The sequence below is a fragment of the Mustela nigripes genome, chromosome 8 (genome assembly GCF_022355385.1).
Source record: "Mustela nigripes isolate SB6536 chromosome 8, MUSNIG.SB6536, whole genome shotgun sequence".
Classification (NCBI taxonomy): domain Eukaryota; kingdom Metazoa; phylum Chordata; class Mammalia; order Carnivora; family Mustelidae; genus Mustela; species Mustela nigripes.
This window is the reverse complement of record NC_081564.1, coordinates 59496488-59516306: the sequence shown is the minus strand read 5'-3', so window position 1 is coordinate 59516306 and position 19819 is coordinate 59496488. Positions and strand designations below refer to the sequence as shown.

General features: G+C 37.4%; 1 long non-coding RNA gene across 1 annotated transcript in view; it reads left to right on the top strand.

Annotated features, from left to right (window-relative positions):
• The first annotated feature begins 2768 nt into the window (after positions 1-2768).
• The window catches only part of LOC132023934 (uncharacterized), a 107587-nt gene continuing 90536 nt past the window's right edge, over positions 2769-19819 (top strand). Inside the window, exon 1 of the long non-coding RNA XR_009406098.1 lies at positions 2769-2907. This is a non-coding gene — a long non-coding RNA (uncharacterized LOC132023934). The remainder of the gene's footprint in view (positions 2908-19819) is intronic.

The following is a 19819-nucleotide window of genomic DNA, read 5'->3' as shown; positions in this document are numbered from 1 at the left end:
CAGAAGCTCTCTATTTTAATAGTTAAGGCCACGGAAGCAATTTGTACTTTACTTAGAAGTTTATTGCATTTTGATAATTGCTTTTCCCCTTGAACTGTAGAGTTTTAAAATATAATTTTTGACTGACTATAAAAAGGGGAAAAAAAATCCATATAACTTTAAGAGCATTTTCAAAGCTTTTAAAGTCTCCACTAAACCAATGCAGCCCAAAGTTACCTTGTTGAGTTGTTTCAAGTTAGCTTTATAATCATTTTTTTTAACCCTCCCACATCCAAAACACCCAGAGAAAAAGAAAAGACAGAGATATTCTCTCTTACAGAGAATTCTCTCCAGGAACAGTGTTTCTGAAGGATGCATTGAAGGGAAGAGAATATCAAATAACTCACCAACGAGCTTGGAGGGCTCTGTTTGTATGCACACAAATAAAAAATGAGCCTCAAGTACCCAAACTCATAGAACTCAGTAGTTGAACAGTGTCAGTGAAATTAGCTTTATGAATAAATTTTCCTACGGGTCATCATTTTTCAGGTGTGAACATCCATATGGGCTATTAATCAATGGTCTATGCTGGTTTATCAACATAAAAATAATGACTGATGGAGACCATCTCTTAGGAGTTACAAAAACCTTTTACAAATCTTCTCATACATACTCTGTACATTTGGAAAATATTTACTTTATCTAGATCCATACACATAGCCAGGATAGTTTAAGATACTATGTGCCATTTGAAAATGTTTCCTAGGATTGTTTTTGAATTTTTCCACTTCCGTCTAGCTATGTTTGTATTAGACTTAGATTTAATTAAATCAGCTGTTTTGTTTCAACACAGTGATGATTCACAAGTGTTGGTTAGCCAGTCATCTGAAAATCAAAAGAACAATTATCTGCTTGTCTATAATAATTTATATTCAGTAAACTATGTTCATCCTTTATTTATTTGATGATCATGACAACCTTTTATAGGATTATAACTTCTATTTTCTGGAAGAGGTCACCAAGCTAGCAGAAGGGTTTAGTGACTTGCCAGTACCCCACAGGTAGATAGCAATAAAGCCGGAGTAGAAACCAGAATTGTTGATTCAAGATTTAAATCGGAAGTACCCATTTTGAGACCAGTGAAGCAAATTATCTTCCACCCTCTTATTTCTGTGAGTAAATGTGGAAAATTGTGAATTTAGAAAAATGCAGACACCATAGGATAGAAGAGAGTTTTCCACAAATGGTTTATACTCAAACAGAATATTTCGAGTAGGGGGCAGTGCATGTAGAGCACTCATATTGAACATGTTTCCTTTTCTAGTGCAACTGATACTGAGTTTATTATAACATCTGTGTAATAAATCCATGGATGATAGACCCCTAGTGGGTGATGAGGGGGAAATTAGATGAATAACAGCTCATTTATCTAATATTCAGTACTTTTCAAAGTGCTTTCAGTTATCAGTGATATTTGATAAAACACCCTAGTGAGGTTGATAAGGCAGAGATTTGTAGTGTTGGGCAATAGAGCTAGTTAAGTGACAATGATGATTTTATAAAATTGAAAGCCTTGTAAACAACATATAACCTTCTACATAAATGTCCTTAAAAAGTAATGATAATTGAGCTCAGAACAACCACTGGACTCTTCAAGTGAATTACGTTACCTTCACACATATTCAGGGTATGCTGTTCTTCAGTTTATAAAGATGAGGAAACAAAAGCAGTTAGAAAAGCAGACTTCATTACTCGGGCAGTTAGTGCAAAACCAGCAATAGGTGGGAGCTAAGATAACAATGGACAGCCATACTTCATTCCTGGTGCCCCCTACTGTCTCTGTCAGAGGAAATTCTTCACTAGGTGGGCCATGAGTCCAGTCATCGTGGCACTTCCTGTAATTTTTTATGAGAAGCCATATCCTAGTGTAAGTATAAAATGCTTTTTTCTCCATGAGTTTTATGGAAGCTTTTTCCCTCTTTGCATCACAAGGTTGTTCAATATTGTATTGGGAAGCACTTTGAACTCCTAGGAAGATAAGTGCTATTTAATTGCAAAGTGTTATTAGTCCTATGACTGTCATTATGTGCACCAGCACAATTTTACAGTTAATGCATCTCAATATTACTGCTGTTGACATTCTTCACTTTTTTTTTTTTTTAAACTGGCTCAACGGCAGAATTGGATGTCTCAGGGGACTGGTTATTGGAAATTGGATTCAGTGTCTCTTGCTTCTAGGTTTTTAATATCCAACACATTGCTCTATTACCCCATGCTGAATGGTATTTTAGTAGTATCAATACTGTCCTCACACACAATTCACAATCCCACAACATTAAGCATCAGATCTACTTGATGGGAAAAGATCAATTTGCAGAGATGCAGAGATGTAGTTCTTATCCAGACTTAATGATTTTAACATTTCTACCTGAAAAAATAATTTATTTCATTAATTGTATCCCATTTTTCTTCTTTCTTTAAAAAGAAGATATTTTTAGTTAAAATGTTTCATCTGTACTTGCTAAGACAATCTCATATGGCATATCTTTTAGGTTCCTATTTCCCTTTACAAATTCTCCCACAACTAACTCCAAATGCATGTCTCCTAGTGAGACACAGATATTCATTTTGGTTTCATATCTGTTGACAAAAAGTAGTGACATATGTAAACTATATCAGGTGTTCTTTCTCATTTTGATCATCTAACAACTCAGTTCTTCGCCCGATCTCATTCCTTCCATATCTTAACCTCTCACTCCCATCTTATTGGCCATTACAGCCTGGATTGTCAAATTCCGTACTTGCCACCACACAGTACAGGCAGCTATTTGGATGGCTGAAACGGTGAAATTTGCATTTTGGAGTGAGGGAAGTAGAACTTTTGTGCAGAAAGGAAACAGAGTACTAAACATCAAATGAGCCAAAGAGGTAAGTAACTATTTTGTCTCCCAAAGCAAAGCTACATATTGAGAACCACCATTTATTCTTGATATTGCTATTTTTTACTGTCTGTGAAAATATGTGCAAAAATTAGGGATATAATAAATTCTGGCAAATGGAAACATGGCATTTGGGGACAGAATATGCCTTACAGTGTAAAGAATTATGGTATATGATTTTCTTATCGGAATTTTATTCTAAAGTTATATTCTTTAATTACTTGTGTGCATGTAACACAGGTCAGTTCAACTCGGTATAATCTATCATGTGTTCAATGTTCATTCATTAAATATGAATGAACAATTCTTTCTATAAGTGCTTTTCATCAGGGATTTTAAAATATCACTGGGTAAATAGAGCCTATAGCATGTATACACGGAAAAAAATAAAACAAAAGATATGGGTTAATAGATTCTGTAGCTCAAAGCACTCTGACAAAGCATATAGCATTTTACAATTAAGATCACTATTATTATCATGACATAATAAATTATGCAATAATAGCAAGCTATACTTTAGAGAATCAGAAGGGAAACACCAAAGTGACTTAGATGAAGGTAGACTTAGATTAATTTTCCTTAATGGGGAAAAAATGTTTTGATTTCAGCTCTAAAGGTTATGCTGGACTTGAATGAGCAGAAGTAAGATAGTTAATCTTTGTCTTGGGTTAAATTTCCCCAGAAGTGAACGCTGAGGCAAGGATTCATGTGTACAGGGTTCATCCAGAAGGTGCCAGAGTGGGAAATAAGGCAAGGAAGAGAAGCTAGGAAGCCCAGGAGGGTACAGGAATATCCTTCTACAAGGAACCTTAGGGAAACATGCTTCAGAATTATCCCATCCAAAAGCAAGCTAGCTGGGTTATTTACAGACCAACTACCAAGTCATTGGTTGAAAACTATTAGTGAGGATGTTCGTTCTTGGGCAGTTATGGCCAGACATGGAGTGGGTTCTAGAATTCTAGAAAAACAAACAAGCAAACAAAAAACCCAAAACAACAACAACAACAAAGCAACCCTCAGACACACAGATTTTTTTTTTTTATATAAAACATTAAACAGCAGGGGTGCCTGGGTGGCTCAGTTAAGCATATGTCTTTCGCTCAGGTAGATCTCAGTGTCCTAGGATCAGGGAGCATTGTGTCAGACTCCCACCGGAATCTGCTTTTCCCTTTCTTCTGCCCCTCCCTTCCCTTGTGCATGTGCATTCTCTGTCTCTCTTTCTCTCTCTCCCAAATGAATAAATCTTAAAAACAAAACAAAAATGTAAAACAACAAACCACGATTAAGAAATAATGATGGATTGGACTAAATGAGATGAAATTTTCTATACAGGTTAATAAGGATACCACAGATAATGAGGAAACAAAACTTAGGATAACTTATCCAAAGTCCTGATCAGGTCATAAGAACACCTACAAAATATGATTCTAGAGTTTTTTCTCATTGACTGTGAAATGATAAAAGAAGGAGGTTACATCAACTATTGATGGAATTGGTTGAGAATGCCGCATTTAGTATAAAATCATGTTTTGTAATGTGGACATAGAGTTCAGACAGGTTAGGAATTAAGTCCTGGTCCTATTCCTTATTGGCTATGAGAACTTGAGAAATTTACTACAATTTCCCAGTGGAAAGTGGAATTAACTACCATATACTATATTTAAATATTAAATATTTTCAGTCTGTAATAGTGTATAGCTCATGAGTAAGGTAATACAGTGTCTGCACGTATTATTAGCTCACAGTTGTTTGTTTATCCCCTTTGTCTTTCACCATTCTTTCTCCATTTCTCCCTCATTTTTTTTTCTTTCTTTCGACCTGCAGGTGTACCAGGGCATGGAAATACAGTGAGGATCAGTTCCCCGAGGAATTTAAGTCTAAAATTTGGGGCATTAAATAATACTACCAATAATAAGCAGCAACAAATTTTCAGTAAGGTCTACCTTGGCAAAAGTAATACTACACAGGTGTAGAAAAGTATGAATTTCACAGATTTAACAACCTGTAGAGATAACTTTTCAAACCCATATTTATGCTGATGACAGAAAACCTAATCTTGTCAATTCAGGGTAAAGTCAGTAGTCATTTCTGTCTAATAGCCATCTTTTTGAGACAGAATCTATGAATTATGTAGAGTTTCCTTCTTCCCCCTTTCTTACTCCCTTCTCTTCTGGAAGGAGATAAGTTAGTTATTAGATACGAGTTATTAATGAAGTATAAGATTCTCCAAACTGACTTCTTCTGTGATATAAGAATAACAATAGCATTAATGATGAGCAGAATAAAAATCATAATACTAACTGTTTACTGAAATCTATTATGTTTCAGTTGCTATTATACATTGTATGTATTTTTGTTTCCACTCTAATGCAGTGAGGTGGATACTGTAATTCCCCATTTGACTGATGAAGAATCCCCATTGATCATCTGCCTCTACTTTGACTGCTTCCACATTGCAATGTCTATGTCTCTCCCTGCTTCCCAGGCACCAGGCCCACACATGTCTTTCTCTGTCTTTTTCAGGTCTGTTAGTCTGCTCTCAGCTACTTCTGTATCACCTGAAAGCATAGGGAATTTTGGATGTTATGCCACATCACACTGACCTGTGTGAGACTCTGTGAGGCTGCAGCTAGCCATCATGCTGTGTAATTGTTTCTCTCCCCGAAGGCACTATGCCAGCATCAGGATATATGACTTTCCTTAGTGTCAATTTCTGATTTTAACGAAGAGGTTAAGACTTCCTTACTTCCACAGTGATGACACTAACATTTGGAATTGATGCAAATGAGGGATTAGTAACTTGGAGGTGGACATAACCCAAACAGAAAGACCATCTTCCTCTCTGCCTAACCCTGATGCGAATGGCTATTCTTTGGGAACATAAGGTCTATACATTTCTAGATCAGGCTGTTCTTTGGGAACATAAAAGCTGCCCATTTCTAGATCTAGATTTCTGTGTCTAAAGGCATAAGACTGGAGTGTCTGCATGTCCACGGACGGACATTCTGCTCTGTCTTTTCTCAGAGTTACTCTACTTCCCCAAGGAGAAGTAGAAGGCAGAGAGCACAGTCACCAAAGAATGATTTTGGATTGGCAACATAGGGAAGAAAATATAATTCGTTGGATTAAAACTTCAGTGAAAATGTGAATTAGGAATGGGTTTTATAAAGGAGAGACTGTCAGTTACACTGAGAAACTAATAGGCTGATTTCCATCCATTGGGACAAAGGAGAAGGCAAGTAGAATGAATCACCATTTTCCACTATAACAATGACAGTTGGAAGACTGTTATGACTCTTCCGATGATAATAATTTCCATTTCGATAGGCTCTTTTTCCAAGACATCTAAAGTATTTTACAAGTGATTTTTGCCATCCATCCTCATGTATCAAAAAGCAAAGATACAAATACTTGCATCCTCATTTCATAGGCAGCAAATGCGTCTGAAGGATTCTGAATACACTGTGCTTTTTCCAAAGAAATTTTTAATAAGGTAGGCTGTGGAAACTGAAGCATTCAGTCATATCTGGGAAGGAAAAAGGACAGAAATATAATATTTGGACACAAAATCCCCTACAAGTTCTTATTATCTTCTTATAACCCATATTTTGAAAAGAAGAAAATCAGAGGATAAAATATTTTCTCTGTGTATTGTGACTTTTGATTAATACCAATTTTAGTCCTTTAACATTTAGACTTTATATACGTCTCCGATTCAGATGTTGTTCTTTCTTCCCTCATATCATGATATTTGTTATCTTCTTTTTTATTTAAGCCAACATCGAGGATGAGATAAGCATGTATGAGATGCTCTGTAACATTTTATTTACTCGGTGAGTGTGCATAATCTCAGGTGTGGAATAAAGGTCTATAAAGTCATTCAGCACAAGAAAGGAACTGAAGAATATACTCATTAAGAGAAAGGAAATATCCTGTAAATGGTGACAATTTCCCTGATTCTTCCCCTTTTTTCTAATTTAGAACACAGCTGCACAATGATGTTGTCTTTCTCTTCCAGCTTTTCACTCATTAAAAAAGGAGGGTTTCTGGTAATTATGTATGGCAGGCAGAATAATGGCTATCCAGAGATGTCCACATCCTAACCTCTGTAACCTCTGAAAATGTTGTTACATGGAAAAGGAGCATTAAAGTTGCACATGAAATAAAGATTTCTCATCAGCTGACCTTAAGATTGGAGAGGACACTGGATATTTGGAGGGGTCCAATATAATCAAAAGGGCTCTTTTAATATAGAAGAGAAGGCAGAAGAGTCAGTGCCAGCCTAATGTGGTGGCCATTGCTATCTCTAGCTTCCTCTGAACTAAGGAATGTGGGCAGCCTCTAGTAGCTGGGAAAGCCACAAAAATGGATTTCTCCCTAGAGCCTCCAAAAAGTAATGCAGCCCTTGCTGACACCTTAATTTTTTTTCAATGTTCCAAGATTTTTTAGTGTTCCAAATGTGTTTATGCACCCAATGAGTGCTTCATGCAATATATGCCCTCCATAATACCCACCACCAGGCTCACCCAACCCCCCACCCTTCTCCCCTCCAAAATCCTCAGTTTGTTTCTCAGTGTTCACAGTCTCTCATCGCTTGTCTCCCCCTCCGATTTCCCCTTTATTTTAGCCCTGTGAGACCCATTTCACCCATTTCACTTCTGACTTCCAGAAGTATAAGATTATAAATCTCTATTGTTTTAAGCAACCAGGTTTGTGGCAATATGCTATAGTAGCAATAGGAAACTAATACAGTATGCAGTACACATTTAGTAAATAATTGAATGAATGAATGAACCAACTAGAATAAGTCAGATCCTTTCATTTACTCACATTCCAAAATCTGAAAATGAGCTGGGAGAACTAGAGTTCACAGGCCACTTTCAAAAGATAGAATTAAAAACCATGACAATAGCAATGCTTTTATACATCATTTTTTAGTCCTAGTGCCATGCCTTGCATCTGTGAGGGAGAGCATAGTGTGGGAAAAGGAATAAATAGTTGTCCATAAGATATCCCAAAGGAAATTTTGGAAGTGCTCCAGTTGCACAATAATAGTTATGCTAACATAGTGCCTATTGTGCTTACTGTGTGCATTGTTCTAAGCAATTTATGTCTATTAGCTAGCTTAGTCCTCACCACAATCCTCTGAGATACTTTTTCTATCTCCATTTTGTGGATGGGTAAGATAAATCTCATGGTCACACAGCTAGGAAGTAGCAGAGTCAGGACTCGAAGTCGTCATCATTAAAATATATTCCATCTACAAAACTCTTTTACTTCCCTGTGCCATTTTTAATAAGTAGTTTTTGATTTGAGCGTTAATTACTATGTTTTATGTCCATGTGAAGGGTAGGGATAAGATATTCTAGAGTGAGAAAACAATGTAAGACTGAGGGCAAGTCTAAGTCAGAGAAGCACTTTGCTCTGTTTTTTGTCTAAGGAATATAGAAAACTAGTGAAAAATGAAACTAGAAGGATATTTTGGGCTGATGTTTGGAGGTTTCTGGACTCTAGCATAAGAAATAAAATTCTATTCAGCCATCAGTAGGAAATATTTGTTTTTTAGTTGTTGTTGTAGTTTGGTTGGTGTTCCAGTATTTTGTTTTTGCAATTTAAGCACAGAAATAAGCTTTTAGAGTTTTCATGTGAGGCAGGTTGAGTGTATATTGGCTCATGTCAAGGGTGATGACAGCAGAAGCAATGAGGCATGGAGTTCAGTGAGGAGATCACTGCAGTCTCACAAATGAAGAGTGCTGGGGAGGTGAAGAAGTGCGTTGACTACTAACGTGGAACAGATGTAAGAACTATAAGACTATTATGTAGGTAGAATTGGTTGTGAGGCTCTCAAAAGGTGGGAGAAACAAGCTCGAATGGTTTTGAGCATTTGAGACTGGATGATAGACTTGTATTTAGTTTGTATTTGAAAGAAAGGATAATGAATTTGGTTTGAGGGAACACCATTGAAACTGAAGGAATCATCTACATCTGAGATATTTAGCCCCACGAGTAATAAGTGCCTGTTTTGTGCTTGCTTAGCTTTCAGGTATTTTGCAAACTCCTTCAGTAAAGTCTCCATTTTGGAGCTACTATTGTAAATTTCATTGATTGTAGCGATGACTGTGATCCCAGGGTCTCACTTGGATTCTTAGATACTCCATCAGTAATTCTATAGTCCTACTGCTCTGCTGCATTTTCACAACCTCTGGTTGGTGGTTGCTCTACCTGCTGAAATGAGCTTCTACTGATATAAAGAGACATTTTGGAAATTAGTAGAATCCTGATTGTGTAACCAGATGCAACCCAGTAATAGGCACCAGGACTAGACTTCTCCACCACCCGTAGAGATCTTCAGGTGTTTTTGAAGATCAGTGTGTTAACTGTGCGACTCAAAGCAGACTCCTCTCCTCTCTATTACAGATTCCTTAGACCCATTAGGCCATTAAAATATTGCTTTTCTACCACCTTGATATTAAAACCTATGGACCTTCTGTGGTTTTCTCTGGAGAGGTAGATGCTTCGGCAGAGAAGTAAGGGGTGTGTTCACCGGCTCAGCTTACACACCGGCCTGCTGCAACCTGCTTCTTCGTTGCCTGTATCAAACTCCTAAGCCATGAATATCTGTAATGACAATCTTCTTTCAATTGACTGCCCCATTTATATGTAGTTTAAAAATTCATCATAGTCAAAAGTCATAATGGATGTGCAAATTCTCATTTTTGTTAGAATCCATCATAATGCCTCACAATCCATTGCAACAATTACATTCAATCATGTTAGGAAAACTCTCACAAAGTTTATTACAATAATATTAAACACATCTTCCCCATTGGTCTTTAACCAAAGCAGTTTTTTATGTTGGAGTATAGTTTTATGAAGCTTGTCAAATGCCTATATTCCTTTTAGATCCAGGAAACTCCAAAGCAAGTGTTTGGTTATTTGAATCTTCTTTGACAACTGCCCCACCTCCGAGTGAATTATTCACTTTCTCTTTTTTCTCTTTCTGACACTAAACCTTCTACATAGTTCTGTTGTTATACTGATAATGCCTACATTTTTATTCCCATGCCTCTAAATTCTCCCAGTGCACCATAAGGTCTCTGAGGGATATATGGTTTGGTCCAGGAATGTCAGAATCAGAAAAAGTCGACTTTTGTCTCCACCTTCCATCAATGACTCCACTATGTGACTAGGTCTCTCTCATCTTCACTTTCCTCATCTGAAATACAGGACAGATCTCAATACCCCATTTCTTATATACCTTGAAGGGGTGTGGTACGCAAAGGAGAATGCTTTGTAAACCCAGGGTGTTCTGCAGCTGCAGGCCTGATTTTCACCTGCTGGTCCATTTCTCTTCTTCAGTCTAGATTTGTTGGCCCATCCTGACTCAGTGTTGCCCAATATTAACATAGGTGTTTCCGGTATGAAATAAGAGATTAACAAAAACACATACTCACATTCTCTCTCTCTCTCTCTCATACACACACACACACACACACACACACGCACGCACACAGATAACTGTTGCCTGTAGTGTCCTTGAACAGAAAGAAAAATGATATAAATAGCTGCTGTATGCAAGAACAGTGATCCACACCACGGTCAGACCCTTCCCAAAGTCCACTGGGAAATTAGACCTTATCAGTGTCAAGCATCAATTCACAATCACCACAACAAAGTGGCAGAAGTTGCTAGAGTGACACGCTCGGCTGCTGAGGCCAAGACTCTGTCACAAAGAAATGAAGAAGGACAATTATCCTGAGATTTAAGTCTGTGTAGACAGCCACCTTATATCATTCAGGACCAAAATTTTCACATTGTTAGAGCTCCCCAATGACTGTCCCCAACTACTGCCATATTACTCCCTATAGTTCACATTACTTTTTACAGAGTACACTGGGTCTGAACTTGGAGTCTAAAGAGGGATAAGGGCTACCACCAAATTACACTTGGTAAGTTTTGACAGCTTCAGGCAACCTGAGAAACCCTGAGCTGTTGTCCCCCTGGGGCCCCCCTAGAAAATGACACATGTATCTCATGAAGATATCCTAGCAGGTAGCATTGGAAAATAAATAAATAAGTCTCACTATAGAACACTGTCAGGTAATAAGTATCGAGTGGCTTTGGCAACTAAAGGCATCAGCCTCTTGGGGATATGTTAATCTGCTTGTGTCTGCTAGGAGGGAGGATGAACTGGCAGATGAAAGTCTGAGGCTGTCACTGCCTACAGGCAAGTGATGGGTGAACATCAAACTTCAATTCAGATGAACATCTCTACGCCTCGGTAGGAATTTCACTGTGGGGCTCAGTTGATTGGGAGGGGTCTGGAGGAGAGGAAACACACTGACACAGTCGTGCCACACACACCTCACCAGGCAACCTGACTTTAAGGGTAGTAGTGAATCTTCGTAAAGGGAAATAGAAAAACTTAAGTGCTGAATTCTGAGCTCTGCACAAGATAAGACTGTCAATAAATCTTAATGACAATAGGAAATATGCTTCAGTCCCTTATGAATTCTGGCCACAAATTAGTGCAACACACCGGCACATAATACCACTGAGATGAATATGCTTGGAAACAAGGAGGAATGTTCATATTTAAGCTAAATGCATATCGCAACATAATGTTTAATATTCAGGGTACATGAGGTCAGGCTGTGAAGGCACTGTCGCTGGGACAAGGCTTTTGGCTTTACTCGTAAATCAAGACACCTAAGGTCCTTCCTACTCTATTCCTTAAGATATTTTTCTAATATTCAGTGATTTGGTTGGTTCACATTCAAATTTTGCAAATTCAAGTTTTTGAGGAAAATGGTAACATGTAAATCAGGTTTTAATTTACCACAGGATTGGCTGATGAGATTATTTAGAGATTTTTTTTTTAACTCCTAAATATTCACTTCTTAACAGTATCTCCCCTCTATTCAATGTCAGATTGGCAAATACACCATCACCATCACGACCCCAAAATAACAAAAAACATGTTCAGAATGTTTTCTTTTCCTGGTCCCCATGTCCTGCATTTTGAACCGATTATGCCATCTCACCCTTACACTGACCATATGAAGTTGGTGTTATCGTTTCCATCTTGTAGAAAGTAAACTGAGGCAAAGACTGCCTGAATAAGATCACCAGCTAGCAATGGATAGAGCAAGAATTTGAACTTTAGAAGATTCTAAAACAAAGAGTATACACTTTGGAGACATTCATTTTGTCACCCTCATATTTAACATGGATGATCAGTCCTGGTCAGAGTTTTGAGTCGAATTTGTACATTGCAATAGGATGTTCATCAGGTGGCCGCGTGGTATTGTATCCTGCATCTTACCTTTCTTCAAACAAGATGCAATCTAGCAAAATTGTTGGTCAGACAGATTAAAACAAAACAAAACAAAAAACACAAAAAAACAGTCAGATAACCTGTAGAGCTTTAGTTGTGAAAACCACTGTGGTAAAAAAAAAACCAAAAACTGTATTATCAAATTTTTACTTACATTCTGTTCTCCCATTTCGAATGATCTCACTGAAGGACTACAGCTATGTGAAGAAAAGTCATCCCCCAGACATTCCACTCATAGGATATGTGTTGCTGTGTAATTCTTGATTTTCCCAAGGCAGGTCTAGTTCTGTGTAGTGTAGCCTTCTGTCATATGGTGCATCCCTATGTTTTAACTGGCAAATACAAACAGTGTATTTTTGAGAATACTGGCATTATCTATTTAAAAGTTAAAAAAAGTTAGATATAGCTATGTCTCCATATACAGAAATTAAATAATGTATACCTATACATATGTATGTTGAAGATGGACATATGCTTTGAATTATGAGCAGTAAATCTTAGTTTTCTGATTTCCATTGTAAAACTAAACATGTATTTTTGAGAAGTAAACAAAAAACACCTGAACCCTGGGACATGATATAATCATCCTTAAGAATGGAGAAAATCTCTTAAAAGCATATATTGAAAAGAAATTCAGTCTTATAAAATGCTAATGATCCTAGAGATATGTCTCATATTATAAATGCAAATTAGTTAGTATTCTTTTTTATATTTGGGAAAATGTATTGAGCATCCACAGGGAAAAAAAGACTGACAGCCTAAGAGAGAACACGCTGGAGTGTGAAGTTCTTTAGCTTTTAAATATCTTTGGTTCCCAGTATTCCTCAAGAGGAGGACATGTCCCTGTCTTTCTTCCTCAAATCCTTTCTTTAGCACTCCATGAAAGTTACTGCCTTTAAGAGATGAAATAGATTGATCTGAACTAATGGGGAGAGGCGTGCACGCGCTCTCTCTCTCTCTCTCTCTCTCCTTCCGTCCCTCCCTCCCCGTCTCCTCACTAGCTCCCTCTCTCCCTCACCTTCCTCTCCTTTCTCCCTCTTTCTTCCTCGTTCTCTCCCTCCATAAAGAAGCATACATATACATGCGCATTCATATATTCATGTACTGTAAAAGAATTACTAAACACCTCTTTGTTGTGATTTTTAAAAAGTATATATTCATGGTATAAAGTCTAAAAAGTGAAGGAAAAAAATAGAAGACATCAAATATAGCCCATAATCCCAAACCTAAAGAAATTAACTCATAAAGCTTTGCTCTTTCTTTCTCTGTATATGTATTTGCTTAGAAATATCGACAGTGGTACATCCATACACATATTTTAAAATCCTGTTTGATGCATTTAATAGAATTTTGAATATCTAAGATAGAATGGAGAAAGAGATTTCTCCTTTTTTTGTAGAAGAGATGGGATTGGTGTTGGGCAGAGTAAAGGACATATGGAGAAAAGAGAGGTAAAATACTCCAGTATTCTACAGAAGAGATACTATCAAACAACAGTTATAGAGGAAACTTCCGAACCTGGAGCTTCTGAACATGGCTGGCCAGGAGACCATTTGCTGAAAGGATCAAAACTTTTCAGTGTACCAAAGAGCTGTTCTTCCAAGTTTAAGAATGTTTAAGTTCTCAGATGGAGAAACAGCCATGTCTGAGAAGAAAACAAAACAACCGTTTCTATTACGATATCAGTAGAATTACAATATAATAACACAATTAATTGTCACTTAGGAGTTTCTTCTAGTGTGCAGTTGGAGAGATATCTCTCTATCTATCTGTCTATATCTGTATCTCCTTGATAATTTAGTTGTGTTAATCCAAATGTAATATTTTATGTTCTCTTAATAATGTTGACTTTATTAATGCATCTTTTTTTTTTAAAGATTTTATTTATTTATTTGAGAGAGAGACAGTGAGAGAGAACATGAGTGAGGAGAAGGTCAGAGAGAGAAGCAGAGTCCCCGTGGAGCTGGGAGCCCGATGCGGGACTTGATCCCAGGACTCCGGGATCATGACCTGAGCCGAGGGCAGTCGTCCAACCAACTGAGCCACCCAGGCGTCCCTTATTAATGCATCTATTATGATCCTTGTATTTCCCCAGCAAAAAATCAGTATATTACTTGGAGCACAGTTCGTACCCCCAAGAACTTTAAAATAAGGGAAAAAAAATTGACTTTTGGGTCCTAAAGTATAAAATAAGTACCTGATTCATAGCAAAAAATGCATAAACATATTAAAGCATTACAATGAGTCCAGAGCTAGTATGACAGAATTGTAGTCTGACTGAAGACTAATTTGTCTAGAGGGGGAAAAAAAAAAAAGGAGTAAGCAGAAGTTAGCAATAGGACCTCAGGTAAAGGAGGGATAAACTATAAATGCTTATCTAAATGCACCCCTAGAGTATAGAGTGCCCTGATTCAGGGTGTGATCTACTCTTTCTCATGTTAAGAATATCAACATTTTCTGCTCTCCTGTTCACTAATTCAATTTCTGATTATAATGTGACATCCCATGTAGCTCTTCCACCATCAATGAATGAGTGGTCAGAGCACATGTTCATCCAGGCTGTTTGACAATTATGTTACTGTCAATTGTTATATTGACAGAATAATAGAGAGTACAGATATGCACACTTGTATTTGTTCAACCTTGGGGTGCTGTGTAGATAGTTTCTTTCTTTTCAACACTAAGAGCCACATCTTAGACAATGTTGATTTTACTAGTTATGTATGCCTTGTCTAAAAATACATAATATGTAGTCTCTGATCTCTCTTGGCCACTCGGGAGTTGACATCTTCACGGCAACACCAAAACCTTCCTGCAACATTCCTCCATCTGGCAAGTGTGCCAGATATGTTTTCATCTTAGTGTCAGTATTTCTGTGTTCAGCTGGAGTTCAGGGATTGTGTGATAAAAGAATACAAAGGAAGGAGAGGAAAGACAAAGGTGGATTCATCTGCGATAGGGATATCAAAGGATAAAAGTTATGTGTAAGAAATCGTCCGAAGTGTAGGAAGATCAACAATTCAAGAATAGATAGAGAGGCCATATAGAATTAATGGCCATCCATGTTGCACCAGCAGAGGACAGAGAAAATGAAAAGAAATTCTGCTTCTGCTTGAGAGGGAGGAAAGGAAATGTCCAACATACCCACCCACATCTCTGCAATTAAGGGCAAAAACTAATGATCATTTTGGGCAGAAAGGACACTTATGATGACAGTGTCCTAAGGCAAAAGGTTCCATGATATCCCTGATTTTCAAAGACCTTTTTGAACCTTCTAATTAGATGATGCTTCATTATGTTCAACATGCCTTTTTATATAATTTAATTGAGTAGAGTATGTGGATCCTAATTCATTAATAGCATTCCTCTGGCAATTTCATATCCTATTATTATTCAAGCAAAATGCAATTTTTTAACCAGCAAAATTCTTAGGGTAATTTACCAATATCCATTTCTCCATAAAACCTATTTCCATGTAATGATATTTGCCGTGCTCTGTATGATAAGGCTTTGCTAACCTTCTGATTAACTTAGCATTTAACAAGCATTTATTTAACACCTTCTGTGTGCATAGGCAAGGTCACCCTGATGTACAGCCCTGGGGCACTGTCAGCTCCTCAGAATAGTATCTTGTATGGTGTGAAAGCATGTGGCTGCATGTGGCAGCACAGAGCTAGGCTCCGCTGAAAGCTTTGGGCAGACAGTGACCTAAAATGCCTGATTCCTGCGCAAGAGACTAGTTCTCAAACCTCTACAATGGTTATTTTCATGGATTGAATGTTTGTGTCCTCCCAAAATTCATGTTGAAATTCTACTCCCCAATGTGATGATCTTAGAAGGTGGGGATAGTTCAGCCATGCTGGTGGAGCCTTCATGAATGGGATTTGTGTCCATATAAAAGATACCCCAGAGAGTTCTCTTGTTCCTTGTACCATGTGAGGAGGTAGTGAAAAGATGGCCACCATGAACTAGGAAGTGAACTTCAGCCATACAGCAAAAGTGTCTCCACCTTGATCTTGGATTTCCAGTTTCCAGAACTGTGAGAAATAAATTTCTTGTTTATACCACACAGTATACAATTTTTTTTGTTATAGCAGCTTAAACTAAGACAGTTGTTTTGAAAGGATCACTGGTGAGAACCTGACTAGAGAGTGAAGGAGGTAATACCACACCTCTATGTTTTACAAACACCAGCCCCCATAAGGAGTAATAACGTCCCAAGAACTTTGCAATTGTCATAGGCCTATTCTGCATTTCTTGAGTGGTAAGTGGCACAACTTATGGTAGGGGATAATTCCCTTCTCTATATCCACTATATCCATAATTGCAGTTCAACTATATACCAAGACTTGTATGATGAATCAAAGAACACTAAGGAAATCTGGGTTGTAATAAAAGACAATTAAGTTTCTGTGTAAAAGTGTGAGGGAGGGAGAAGCTGGCTAAGACTGCACGTCCAGGGACCGCTGGAGAGGCATTTCTAGAAGTCTTTACAGGAAACAGTGAGAGGTGACAATCTGTTTGGAAGGAGAGGCTAGGCTGTTACACTGGAGCTACTGAATTAACATATCGAAGATACTGCTTTTACTCAAATGTTTATCAGGTGTGCTTGGCAGCACAAAGATTGAGATTATGGCTACAAAGTCCTCTCTCGCCATTTTAAAACCCTGACCTTGGTATCAGCAGAAAAAGAATGACAGAAATAAGCCTGCCTAAAATCCCACACTCTGGGCCCTCAGTACCATCAAATTTCACATGTGTACTGATGGTGAACCTACTAATTCTAAGATGTACCTCTCTGTATCAGTATCTCCTGTTACCACAAGGGTTGACTCCAGCAGACTTGGCTTCCCAGACTCTAAAGACAACTGAAATTCCATCTGGATTTGGGTAATGGGAAGCAAAAGTGAAAAGTGGGAGGACAGGAGAAGGAGCATGGTTGAGTTGTTTTCTCCCTTGTTCTGTGCATTAAAAAACATCTGCGGAATTCGCCACATAACATCTTGGAGCCATCTCCCACTGAGAAGGCTACTGTGTTTCATAATTACACTTTCTTGCTTCAGCCTATGAGCAATAGCTTCTTTTCGATGTAATCTCTGGGTTGCTTTACCATTTCCACCTGGCTTCTCAGATTTGCTATTGTGTAATAAATTTCCTGCATTAAATTCTCTCTAGTTACTGAGAGATGTCTGCTTCTTTGATTAGTCCTGAACTTGATACTATTAGAAACTACACTTTTTGATAGAGGCAAGTAGGGCTTCACCATCTGAAATGTGTAGTGTTACTATATATTCAACTCAGATGGCAAATTAACCTGCCACATACTGGTTCTAGCATTATTTAATTCAGAGCAAGGGTGATTTTTTTTTTTTTTTAGAAGATTGTATTTATTTGAGAAAGAGAACGTGAGTGGATAGAGGTGCAGAGGTAGAGGGAGAAGCAGACTCCCTGCTGAGCAGGGAGCCCAATGCAGGGCACCATCCAAGGACCCTGAGGTCATGACCTGAGCCAGAGGCAGATGCTTAACTGACTGAACCACCCAGGCGCCCCAGAGCGAGGGTGATTTGTAATTCCCTTAAATAGATAGCCTAGTTTTTATAGTGTGCGGTATATTGCCAGTTCAGTACCCTCAATGCTATTCTTTTTGTTCTTGTTGCTTTGTTTTTCGCTCCTGTTGTTTCTGAGTTTTAAGATTTTGAAATGTGAAGACAATCTTGAGAGATTTTGGAAACCAGTGAAAGTTCCATTTCAGTATCCCCATTTTTCCTTATGATGGTGACTCAAATGATACATGTCTTGATTTCCTGATCTTCCTTTTCATGAAAACATGGGAATTTAACATAATCTGCAGTTAGATTATAAAGTAATAGTGTGTTATTAAAGATTAGTAGATACTGTAAAGATTAGTAGATACAAAGTATTCTGTTATGGTAAAGTCACCTCTAAAAGCAAACCTACTTGAATACTTTTCATGAAAACTTAACATAGATCTAATTCAGACCATTATTAGGAAAGAAACTAAGATGTGTTCTATTAATCATGAGAGTATCCATCCCAACTGGAAACTTTAAATTTGTTTGCCTGTGTTCTTTTTTCCTTGAATGTTTTCTAGACATCAAAAACATTCTTCAAGAGCTACAACAATAGTAATTGACTTTTCACTGGGGAAATATGTCACAAACAGCTCAAATTTTATGATGTTTCTACAACTTTAGAAAAATCAAGTACACAGCTTCAAAGAGATAACAGTTAAAAATAAAATTTCCTAGGGAGGCTACCTTATTGATGGGCAGAGCTCTTAAGTTTTTGAGGTTCAATTCAGTGAAGTATCCACATGTTATAATAACCTTTAACTTGTCTGAATATGTTGCAACTGTAAATTGAATCTGAAAATATCCTCAGGATATCCTTTATTTTAAAACTTGTCTACTACTAGACTCTCCTCTTCAAATCTGAAGAGTAGAAAAATATTACACTCTGTTCTCTTCCTACACCTCTAACTCCTGATAAAGTAATGTTGCACAATGTAAACTAAGAAGTGTATAACTAAGTTTGATATTTAGGAATACTGTTCATGGTGTTATATCTAGATGAATAGGTGTTCAGAGAAACAGGAAGCTGGGAGAGTGAGTCTAAATATCAAACAAGACCCAAATACATGATAATTAATTAAACATATTCTCGGAGATGGAAGAAAAAATGTCAGGAAAAGGTGATAAGGGATTTAAGGGGGAACAGATTTGTAAATGAGTTGTTTTAGTTACAATGTGCTTAATATTTTATTTTGTAGCAAATTGTATGCAAATACTTCTAGAGGGAAAATGAATCAGAAATAGCTCTTATATTTCTCCCCATGTCTTTAAAAATATAAGACTTTTTTCATAAAACAAAGACAGAAACAGTTTGTTTAATAACACATAAAGATGGAAGTGATTATAAATTTTGTTATCAGTCCTGATCGTGTTTGTAAAAAAAAATCATTTTTGACATTTAAGGGACTCTTAGATCTCTGACAAGGCCCTGGAAAGAAAACATACTTTTTCTTAAGAAAGCAGAGATTTTATAAATTTTCATATAAAGCAAGGTCACATCTGAGGGTTTAAAAAATAGCAGGTGCTTACATCGAAACTTTCAAAATCAGATTTCAAAATTCTGAAAATGTAGTCATTTCTATTTTAAAAGGAAGGAATTGTCTAAAAATTATTGAGGGGTAAAAGCAAGTGATCTGCTTTGGCAAACAGAATGACAATTATAGAGTGCATGGTAAAACATAGGTTGAGAAAATACTTTTTGTTCTAGGCTTTTGAAGATTTTATTTATTTATTTATTAGAAAGTAAAAAAGAGAGAGAGCTCAAGCATGAGCATGAGCAGGGCAGTAGGGAGAGGAAGAGGGAAAGAATCCAAAGCAGACTCCATGCTGAGTGTGGTGTCCAAAACGGGGCATAGTCTTATGGCTCTGAGATCATGACCTGAGCCAAAACCAGGAGTCAGGGGCTTAAGCAACTGAATTCCCAGACACCCCTATATTCTAAGCTTTTGGATGGCAAAATCATATCAGGGGTG